Source organism: Arachis stenosperma, chromosome 1, assembly GCF_014773155.1.
Source record: "Arachis stenosperma cultivar V10309 chromosome 1, arast.V10309.gnm1.PFL2, whole genome shotgun sequence".
NCBI classification, from domain to species: domain Eukaryota; kingdom Viridiplantae; phylum Streptophyta; class Magnoliopsida; order Fabales; family Fabaceae; genus Arachis; species Arachis stenosperma.
Window position 1 is genome coordinate 46,481,282 of NC_080377.1, and position 12,026 is coordinate 46,493,307.

The window sequence follows — 12,026 nt, forward strand, 5'->3', positions numbered from 1 at the left end:
AATTTTTGAAAAATCCTTTATAAACCTCCTATAGAATCCTGCATGCCCCAGAAAATTTCTGATTGCCTTAACATTGGCAGGTGGTGGTAATTTCTCAATTACCTCTACCTTAGCTTGATCCACCTCTATTCCCTTGTTCGAAATTTTATGCCCAAGAATAATTCCTTCAATCACCATAAAGTGACATTTTTCCCAGTTTAAAACCAGGTTAGTCTCTTGGCACCTTTTCAGAACAAGTGCTAGATAATCAAGACAGGAGTTGAATGAGTCTCCAAATACTAAGAAGTCATTCATGAAGACTTCCAGAAAATTTTCCACCATATCAGAGAAAATAGAGAGCATGCATCTCTGAAAAATTGCAGGTGTATTGCACAGACCAAATGGCATCCTTCTGTAGGCAAATACTCTAGATGGACATGTGAATGCTATTTTCTCTTGATCCTAAGAATCTACTGCAATTTGGTTATAGCCTGAATAGCCATCCAAAAAGCAGTAATAGTCATGACCTGCTAGTCTTTCTAGCATTTGGTCTATGAATGGTAAAGGAAAATGATCCTTTCTGGTGGCTGTATTGAGCCTTCTGTAGTCAATACACATGCGCCACCCTGTGACTGTTCTTGTAGGAATCAGTTCATTCTTTTCATTGTGAACCACTTTCATGCCTCCCTTCTTGGGGACAACTTGGACAGGGCTCACCCAGGGGCTATCAAAAATAGGATAAATGATCCCAGCCTCTAGTAATTTAGTGACCTCTTTCTACACCACCTCCTTCATGGTTGGATTCAGCCGCCTCTGTGGTTGAACCACTAGCTTGGCATCATCCTCCAATAGGATCTTGTGCATGCATCTGGCTGGGTTAATGCCCTTAAGATCACTTATGGACTATCCAAGAGCTGTCTTGTGTGTCCTTAGTACCTGAATTAGTACTTTCTCTTCCTGTGGATCTAAAGCAGAGCTTATAATCATTGGAAAAGTGTCTTTTTCTCCCAGAAATACATATTTCAGGGATGGTAGTAGTAGTTTGAGCTCAGGTTTAGGAGGCTTCTCCTCCTTATGAGGAGTTATTAGAGGTTCTTCTGTTTTCTCTGATTCCTCCAGATTGAGCTGAACATCTTTAAAGATGTCCTCTAGCTTTTTTTCGAGACTCTCAGTCATATTGACTTCTTCCACCAGGAAGTCAATAATATTAACTCTCATGCAGTCTTTCGATGTGTCTAGATGCTGCATAGCTTTGACAGCATTCAACTTAAACTCATCCTCATTGACTCTCAGAGTCACTTCCCCTTTTTGAACATCAATGAGAGTTCGTCCAGTTGCTAGGAAAGGTCTTCCTAGAATAAAAGTTGCACTCTTGTGCTCCTCTATTTCCAGCACAACAAAGTTAGTGGGAAAAGTGAATCGCCCAACCTTGACAATCATGTCCTCAATCACGCCTGATGGCATTTTAATAGAGCCATCAGCAAGTTAGAGACATATCCTGGTTAGTTTGACTTCTTCAGTCAAACCAAGCTTTCTGATAGTGGATGCAGATATCAGGTTGATACTTGCTCCTAGATCACATAAAGCTGTCTTGGTACAAGTACCCTCTAATGTGCATGGTATCATAAAACTTCCGGGGTCTTTAAGCTTCTCTGGTAAGCTTTTTAGAACGACTGCACTGCATTCTTCAGTGAGGAGAACTTTTTTAGTTTCTCTCCAATCCTTCTTATGACTTAAGATCTCTTTCATGAACTTAGCATAAGAGGCTATTTGCTCAAGTGCCTCTACAAACGGAATCTTTATTTCAAGAATCCTGAAATAGTCTGCAAAGCGGGCAAATTGTTTATCTTGTTCCGCTTGGCGGAGTTTCTGAGGATAAGGCATCTCGCCTTTGTATTCTTCAACCTTAGTTGCTGCAGGTTTAGTTCCTACAGAGGTGGTTGGAGAAGCCTTCTTAGAGGGGTTACTATCAGCACTTGCAGGTGTCTGATCCCTCATTGGCGTTTGAACGCCAGGATTGGGGGCTGGATGGGCATTTAACGCCAATTTTTCACCCTTTTCTGGCATTTGAACGCCACAACTAGTCATGGATTGGGCATTCAACGCCAGTTTTTCACCCTTTTCTGGCGTTTGAATGCCAGGAATAGGCATCGACTGGGCGTTTAACGCCAATTTTTCACCCTTTTCTGGCGTTTGAACGCCAAAATTATTCCTCTCGGGGCTCTTACTGTCCTCAGAGGGATTTTAGACAGTGGTTTGCTCATCCTCTGTTGGTTGTTCATTCCTTGACTTTCTGTTGCCTTGAATTGAGACATTTAATGTCTTTCCACTCCTTAATTGAACAGCTTGGCATTCTTCTGTTATTTGTCTGGATAACTGCAGTTTTGTTTGATTCAATTGTTTCTCCAAACTTTGGTTAGCATCCTTGGTTTCTTGTAGCATTGCCTTAAATTCTGCTAGCTGTTTTGTTAGATAACATAATTGCTGATTGAAATCAGCAACTTGTTCTGGAGGACTAAGTTCAGTGGATACTGCCCTAGCTTCTTCTTTCATAGAGGTCTCACTACTTAAGTACAGATGCTGATTTCGAGCAACTGTATCTATGAGCTCTTGAGCTTCTTCAATTGTTTTTCTCATGTGTATAGATCCACCAACTGAGTGGTCTAGAGATATCTGGGTTTTTTCTGTAAGCCCATAGTAGAAGATGTCTAACTGCACCCACTCTGAAAATATTTCAAAGGGGCATTTCCATAGCATCTCTCTGTACCTCTCCCAGGCATCATAAAGAGATTCATGATCCTCTTGGTTAAAGCCTTGGATGTCCAGCCTTAGCTGTGTCATCCTTTTTGGAGGGAAATATTAATTCATGAATTTGTCTGATAACTGTTTCCATGTTCTTATGCTGTCTTTGGGTTGGTTATTTAACCACCTCTTAGCTTGATCTTTTACAGCAAATGAAAACAGCAATAATCTGTAGACATCCTGATCCATTTTCTTATCACGTACTGTGTCTGCAATTTGTAAGAATTATGCCAGAAACTCAGCAGGCTCTTCCTATGGAAGACCGGAATACAGGCAGTTTTGCTGCACCATGATAATGAGCTGAGGATTTAGCTCAAAAGTGTTAGCTCTTATGGGGGTATACAGATACTACTCCCATATGAAGCAGTAGTGGGGTTAGCATATGACCCCAGAGTCCTTCTGGACTGTTCATTTCCACTTAGGTTCATGATGGAGAAAGGGAGATGATGTGGATTGTAAAAAAAAACCGAAATAAAAAAAATGAAATAAAAGGAAATTGAAAACTAAAATAATTTATTAATTAAAAAGATTTTGAAAAATTTTGTAGAATATTTTTGAAAAATAGAGAGAGAAAGTAGTTAGGAAATTGTGAAAAAGATATGATTTTAAAAAAATTTGACCAAGTCAACCCAAGGGATTCGAAATTTTATGAGAAATTAAAGGAAAACATATTTTTTATTTTTGAATTTAAAGTGGAGAGAGAAGAGCAACAAAGTGACACCAAACTTGGAATTTTTAGATTAAAACAATGGGAACAAACAAGAAAACTTTGAATGTCAAGATGAACACCAAGAACACTTTCAAGATTAAGATGAACACCAAGAACAAATTTTGAAAATTTTTAAGAAAATAAGAACACAAAGGACACCAAACCTTTTTATACTTGGAACACTAATAATTCGAAAATGTATAAGATAATAAGCAACAAAAGACACCAAACTTAGAATTTTCAGAAAATCAAACACAATTTTTTTTCGAAAATTAAAAGGAAAAACACAAAGAGGATACCAAACTTAAAACATAAAACTAAACTCAAACAAAAGACTCAAATTTAGTGACTCTAAACCAACAAAAATAAATTATTCCTAATCTAAGCAACAAGATGAACCGTCAGTTGTCCAAACTCGAACAATCCGGGTAACGGCGCCAAAAAGTTGGTACACAAAATCGTGATACACAACTTCGTGCAGCTGACCAGCAAGTGCACTGGGTCGTCCAAGTAATACCTTACGTGAGTAAGGGTCGATCCTACGGAGATTGCCGGCTTGAAGCAAGCTATGGTTGTCTTGTAACTCTTAGTTAGGAGAATAATGATAAAAAATGATTTTTATTTATGAAGAATGAATAACATGAAATAAAAAGTACTTTTGATTCAGTAATGAGGAACATGTTGAGGTTTTGGAGATGCTCTATTTTCTGAATCTCTACTTTCCTATTGTTGTCTTCTTCACGCACGCAAGGTTCCTTGGCAAGCTGTATGTTGGGGGATCACCGTTGTCAATGGCTACCATCTGTCCTCTCAGTGAAAATGGTCCAACTACGGGTTACGTAGGGCTAATTATCTGTCGGTTCTCACTCGTGCTGGAATAGGATCCATTGATCCTTTTGCACACTGTCACTGCGCCCAACATTTGTGAGTTTGAAGTTCGTCACAGTCACCCCTTCCCAGATCCTACTTAGAATACCACAGACAAGGTTTAGACTTTCCAGATCTCAAGAGTGCTGCCAATTGGTTCTAGCTTATACCACAAAGACTCTGGTTTCACAGATTTAAACGCTATGTTGTCAGGAGAGGCAATCAAACTCGTGAACCAGGAACCCAAGAGATACACACTCAATCTAAGGTAGAACGGAAGTGGTTGTCAGGTACGCGTTCATAAGTTGAGAATGGTGATGAGTGTCACAGATCATCACATTCATCACGTTGAAGTGCGAATGAATATCTTAGAATAGAAACAAGCGTGATTGAATAGAAAACAGAAATAATTGCATTAATCCATCAAGACACAGCAGAGCTCCTCACCCCCAACTATGGGGTTTAGAAACTCATGCCGTAGAAGATACAAATTCAAATGTAAAATGTCATGAGGTACAAAATGAATCTCTAAAAGTAGTTTTTATACTAAACTAGTAATCTAAGTTTACAAAAAATGGGTAAACTAAGATAGATAGTGCAAAAATCCATTTCCGAGGCCCACTTGGTGTGTGTTTGGGCTGAGCATTGAAGCTTTCACGTGTAGAGGCTATTCCTGGCGTTAAACGCCAGCTTTGGTGCCAGTTTGGGCGTTTAACTCCAACTTTTATGCCAGTTCTGGCGTTTAACGCGAGAAAAGGGTAAAAAGTTGGCGTTAAAATGCCAATTTGCGCTATCAAATCTCGGGAAAAGTATGGACTATTATACGTTGCTGGAATGCCCAAGATGTCTACTTTCCAAAATTGAGAGCGCGCCAATTGGGTTTCTGTAGCTCCAGAAAATATATTTCGCGTGCAGGAGGGTCAGAATCTAACAACATCTGCAGTCCTTTTTCAGCCTCTGAATTAGATTTTTGCTCAGGTCCCTCAATTTCAGCCAAAAAATACCTGAAATCACAAAAAAACACAAAAACTCATAGTAAAGTCTAGAAATGTGATTTTTGCATAAAAACTAATAAAAATATACTAAAAAGTAACTAAAGCATACTAAAAACTACATGAAAATACCACCAAAAAGCGTAAAAAATATCCGCTCATCAAGGTACTATGAGATTCCCTCTGAAAAGGTTTTGTTGTTAAGCTATTGTTAATGCTATGAACATATCCATTTTGTCTTTTTTTGCACATAAATAATTATGAATGTTTATTAAATTGAATATAATTGAGCTAACTCATTTTCGGATCTGATATAAGCACTTTAACTCTCCAATATCTATTCATTTTGCAGTGGACTATGCCAAATGCCACTCTTTATAATGCTGCTATGCAAGGGATGTGTTTACATGGCAAGGTTAATTTGGCAAACAAGGTTTATGCAAAAATGCTAGAGAAAAATCTTCAACTTGACATCAGAACACAAGTACTGATGCACTCTATGTTAAAGAAGTAGCTAGTAAATTGTTAGTTGCTATAGCTACAGTATAGAGTTCAGAAACAATGACAAATGCGGTAGAAAAAGACACAACATAATGTTTGTATAAATCTCCACGAAACTTGTGACCTAATCATGTATAAATCTCCACTATTAATTAATGGTAAACTTATGTAAAAAATTTATGAGAGATTGTGCATCAAGTTTAAGTATTTAACTTGAAAGTGTGAAGTAGTATTTGGAGTGTACATGTATTTGGAAAAGGTTTTGTGACTTGTGACTTATAATATATAATCAAGATTGACATTCTATAGTTCTTTATATCTTGTACTTGATTTCATATGATTTAATCAATAAAAAAACTAAAAAAACAATATCATTGACCGCTAACTTGATTTCATATTCTTGACTTCTTCCTAGAATGCAACTTGGTCAAATAAATCAATAATGAAAGCAGCTACTTGGGTACCATTCAGACTTAAATAAATAATATATAAGTGGATAGTAATATTTAGTTAGTAAATGAACTATTTTTATTTTCAACATCAATCATAGAAGATGAAGTCAAAAACTAGAACTACAGATGATTTTGAGGTATTTTGTGACGTTGTGTCACATTAATAAACAAAGCCATCTTATGGGGATAGTGGCATTAACTATAGTACTTCATGTTGGTTTTTATTGATCTTTTGTCTGAGCATTTAGTCTTTATTTATGAAATATTCTAGCCTGGTTAAGCTTCGGGTGGGTGCACATGTGAAAAATCTAGCTTCTCTACGCCTTAAAGCATCTTGAAGTGTTTACACTTCATGTTAAAATTTGAAGTTGTATTTTTCTTTTTATAGATGACAATCATTACTTTAGAATAGTTTCAGTGGCAGATCACTAGCATTATTTCTTTCAACAAATTGTATTTCTTGAATCATGTATTGCTGGTTGCTTGTGGCATGGCGTGCTCACATTCGTATATATATGAGAAGGAGGGCAATATGACAATATCTAAATTGATTTTATTGTGTTTGGAATTCACAAGTGACAAATGTTTATTTGGTTGAAATTTGGTTATGACAGTGCCAAATGTTTACATAGTCTTCTAGAGTTTCTATCAATCTCCTATATATTAAACTAATCCCTATGGTACACTATACTACTGTCCCTATTGTCACTTCGTTCAATATTGAGACTCTTGGTTATGAGGGCAAGGCATTTCTGGTTCCCCTCTTGTCCATAATAGCTTGAGTTCACCTCTCTTCTTTCTCAATGACAAAAATGTGCCTCTGCATTTTAAGAAAGCCAAGGTATTAAAAACAATACAAGTTTTTGTAAATCACAGAATAACCAATGACAACTCGTACTAAGAAACATGCATAAAGCTTAACAGTAGTTCATCGGATGCATCCTGCACATTAAACATGTCTATATATTAATAGTTGTGCAAGCAAACGGTCCAATTTGTAAAGTGTTCTTTAATAACTTGTACTTCTTTAATTACTTATACTTCTTTAATTAATTTATCAATGAAGGTTTAAAATTATGAACCAACCAACTAAACAGTAGTGTGTAAAAAATAGCAGAGAAACCAAAACATGAATAAAGAACTAAATCAACTAAAAATTAATCCAGGCAATTAAAATGCTAAAAAGAAAGAATCTTGACTTTAGCACAGACAGCTTGTTTTCAAGAATTAAAGTGATTCCAGCGCTAAGCTTCTTGTTCATGTCAGGGTTAAGACCACCAATGGACACCAATTCACCATAAGCTGCAGGCTGCTCATTCCCACCAAAGGCTATGGGCACTGACCCTTTAGTACAATCATCACATACTGCACATCAAGAACAGGGTGAAGTTTACATGCTTTAGGACAATGTGAATAGCGCATAACAAGAAATCAGTATACCAAAAATAAAGAAATATTGAAAGTGAGAAAAATGAAGACTTCCAACTTGAAAAGTAACTCCATAAACACCATTGATCCAACATCTAGCTAAAGCATACTTCAAGACATGCGTTGACACTTGACAAGAACAAAGATGATTTAAAATGCTCAGCAGCAATAAAAACCTTACACAAACATCATTACTTAGCACATGGATTCATCAATAAGGGAGCTAAGATATAACTAAAGATTTAGCAAATATTCATATACAGGATATTAAAAAAGAGAGAAAAAAGTAAAAAAACAAAAGATAAGAAAGAAAACAAGAAAATAGCTTAACATGTATTTTCATGGATTGCTTCAGTTTAAAAATCTAATACAAATTAACAAAATATAGCTAATATTGGACAACAGATTATAATATACAAAAGTAGATATTTGTCCATTCATCTTTAGCATTTCTAAATCAAAATATAAAGATCTCACAATAAAAAGCACCCAAAAAATCCAACCTTTTGAAATCTAAATAACTAGAAAACCCAGTATTATGATTAATCTAAATAACAGAACCATATGATGAAACTTTGAATGATGAAAAGAGAAAATTAAAAGAAATAAGTTTACAACTTCAATTGAGTTGAAAAGGGGCACAGTAGAAGATGAGTGCACAAGCCAAACCCTAAACCCCAATCCTTATGCGAAAAGGAGCGCGGTGCAGCAGAACAAATTGAGGAACACGAGCACCACGAAGCTGGTGGAAGCTTAAATAAAATTCACTAAACCACACATCAAAATAAAACAATCATCATCATCAACATCCGTTAATTGTAAAATGCACAGAATTGAAATTGCTAAAGTATAAAACTTTGAAGATTAACTTGTACCAATGAGAATCCTCTTGGTAATGGTGCCGAGGAGGATCCCGATAGAACTGAAGAGGCACCGCATCCAACACAAATTCAAGGAAATTTTGATGAAATCAAGAAATTGCATTGAAACAGGAAGGTACTTGGTGAGGAAGACGGTAGAAGAAGAAGCGGCAGGTCCTTACCAAGAGGAAGAAGAAGCAGCAAACATAAGGTACCAGGTGAGGAAGAGGTCCTCACAAAGGGGAAAAGGCAACACAAAGGGGAAGAAGCGGCAGCAAGCATCTGAAACGAGGGTTTATTATTCAAATTTTATATGGGCCAATTTTAAAAAATTAAAGACTTGTTATTTTTTACTGTAATTTTTAATAATTTATTTATAAATTAAATATAAACCATTGGATCTATTATCAATCTAATCTAACGCTTCAAATTATATGGTGTATCAGATAAACTCAAAAGACTTGAGCTGATTTTAGACAGACTCCTATCATATCAAAACACTGATAAACCAAAAACTACCAGTGCAAGACTAACTCTAAAACAAAATTAGTATATTTTTTTGCCAAATCACCTATTGTTTATTGATTGGAAGAGCAAGAATAATCTTAAGAAAAAGTTAGTATAATTTTTTGTCAAAGCACTAAACAACTAGCCCATAGTGTGAGAGTGATTTTAACATAAAATTAAAGAATTTTTTTGTCAAAATACTTATAAATTACTATTGACAATGAACAGTAATTTTAACATAAAATAGAGTCTAACTTGTTTCTATTTTTTTTAATCAAAATACTAATCATAGCTAATAACTGGCTATACAATAGTGACTCTTAACATAAAATTAGAATTTATTTTTTTGTCAGAATATTTATTAGCCACTGGTTGACAAAATGAGTGATTCTAACATGAAATTAGAATATAATTTTTTTGTCAAAACACATATTAGCAACTAATTGAGCGTGCAAAAGTGATTTTAATTTAAATTTAAAGTTTGATTTTTAGTTAAAATCCTAATCTACCAATAACTAATTTAGCAAGATTGACTTAGAATCATATAATTTTTCAAATATTAATTAATTTCTTACAGTATTTTTTACCATTCTTATATATATATATATATATATATATATATATATATATATATATATATATATTACTATTTTTATTTATGAAATTATTATATAACAAATATTTTTATTTTTATACTAATAAAGATTATTATTTTCAAGATAACTATTTTTAATATAATAATGATAAAATATTTCAAAAATAAAAGTAGTATATTACAACAACAACAACAACAACAATAACAACAACAACAACAATAACAACAAAACCTTGTCCTACTAGGTGGGGTCGATTACATGGATCAAACAATGTCATTGAACTCTATCATGTATCATGTTTACAGAGAGATTATTTACATATAGATCTCGTTTGACCACCTCAGGAATGGCCTTCCTAGATCTTTCTCTGCCTTTTACCCCTTATCCATCTTCCATCTTATCCACCCTCCTGACTAGGTGTTCTGTTGGTCTTCTTCTCACATGTCCAAACCACCTGAGACGCGATTCTATCATCTTTTTCATAATAGGTGCTACTCTAACTCTCTCTCTCTCTTATATCTTCGTTCCTTATTCTATCCGATTGCGTATGACCACTTATCCATCTCAACATCTTCATTTCTGCCACACTTAATTTATGTTTGTACTCTCTTTTGACCGCCCAATACTCTGTACCATAAACCATAGCTGGTCTGATAGCAGTGTGGTAGAATTTACCTTTAAGTTTTAAGGACACATTTTTGTCACATATAAAATTAGATGCATTCCGCCATTTTGACAAACTTGCTTGGATCCTATGATTTACATCATATTCAATCTCTCCATTATCTTGTATGATACACCTAAGATACTTAAAACTTTTAACTTTTCGTAGGATGTTTTCTCCAATTTTCACCTCTGTATTAGGGTTTTTCCTTCGGCGGCCAAACTTACATTCCATATCTTCCTTCTTGCTATGGCTTATGCGCATACCATACACTTCTAGAGCTTCTTTCCATAACTCAAACTTCTTATTTAAGTCTTTCCTTGACTCTTCCATAAGGATGATATCATCGGCAAAAAGTATGCACCATGGCGCAGGCTCTTGGATATGCTCTGTGAGTACTTCCCAGACTAACGTGAAAAGGTATGGACTTAAGGATGATCTCTGGTGTAATCCTTTACCAATAGAAAATTCCTCAGTTACACCACCTTGAGTCTTCACACTAGTTGTAACCCTATCATACATGTTTTTAATAGCATGAATATATGCGATCCTTACTCTCTTCCTTTTCAAAACCTTCCATAAGACCTCCTTTGGTACCCTATCGTATGCTTTTTTCCAAATCAATAAACACCATATGTAGATCACTTTTATTACTATGATATCTTTCCATCATCCTTCTTAACAGGTATCTACCTTTAGTGGTGGATCTTGACAAACCCCAATTTGACGGTTTATCTTGTATTGAATTTAGGGGATTTTATCACCTTTTACCCACATTTATTCAATGAAATAGCATGGTTTTATAACTTCTCCTTTAATTGTGCTTAAGAGTGAAAACATGCTTTTTAGGTCTTAAAATAGATAAATATAATTTACCTTGATTCCATTAAATGCCTTGATATGTTTGTTAAGTGGTTTTAAATTTTAGGAGGCAAAGATTGGATCAAGGGAATGAAGAAAGAAGCATGAAAAGTTGGAGAACTCATGAAGAAATGAAAGGACCGGAAAGCTGTCAAGCCGACCTCTTCGCACTTAAATGACCATAACTTGAGCTACAGAGGTCCAAATGATGCGGTTCCAGTTGGGTTAGAAAGCTAACATCCGGGGCTTCGAAACGATATAAGATTTGCCATAGCTGCTACACGTATGGTGGCACGCACGTGCAAAGTACGCGCACGCGCCGTTGCTGCCATCTGGTTCACTTAATGCAACATGTGGCCAGCGATTTTAGAAGCCTTGTGGGCCCAATCCAACTCATTTCTGATGCTATTTAAGCCAAGGATTGAAGGGGGAATGAACATACTTTTCATACTTTAGATACTTTTGATCATTAGCTTAGTTTAGGAGTTAGAGTTAGAGAGAGAAGCTCTCTCTTCTCTCTAGAATTAGGATTAGGATTAAGTTTAGTTCTTAGATCTAGGTTTTAATTCATGTTCTCTTCTACTTTTACTTCTCAATTCTTTGTTGTTACATTCATCATTCTTCTACTCCTTTGTTGTGATTTCCTTTATATTGTTCTTATACTTTGTTGTAGATCTACTATTGTTCCTTCCATTTTCTTTCAATTCAATAAGAGGTAATTCATAATAATTGTTCTTCTTTGCTTTTCTATTGTTGATATCTTGCCTTTGTAGTTAGATCTCTCTTTAATTCTTGCAATTTATGTTGT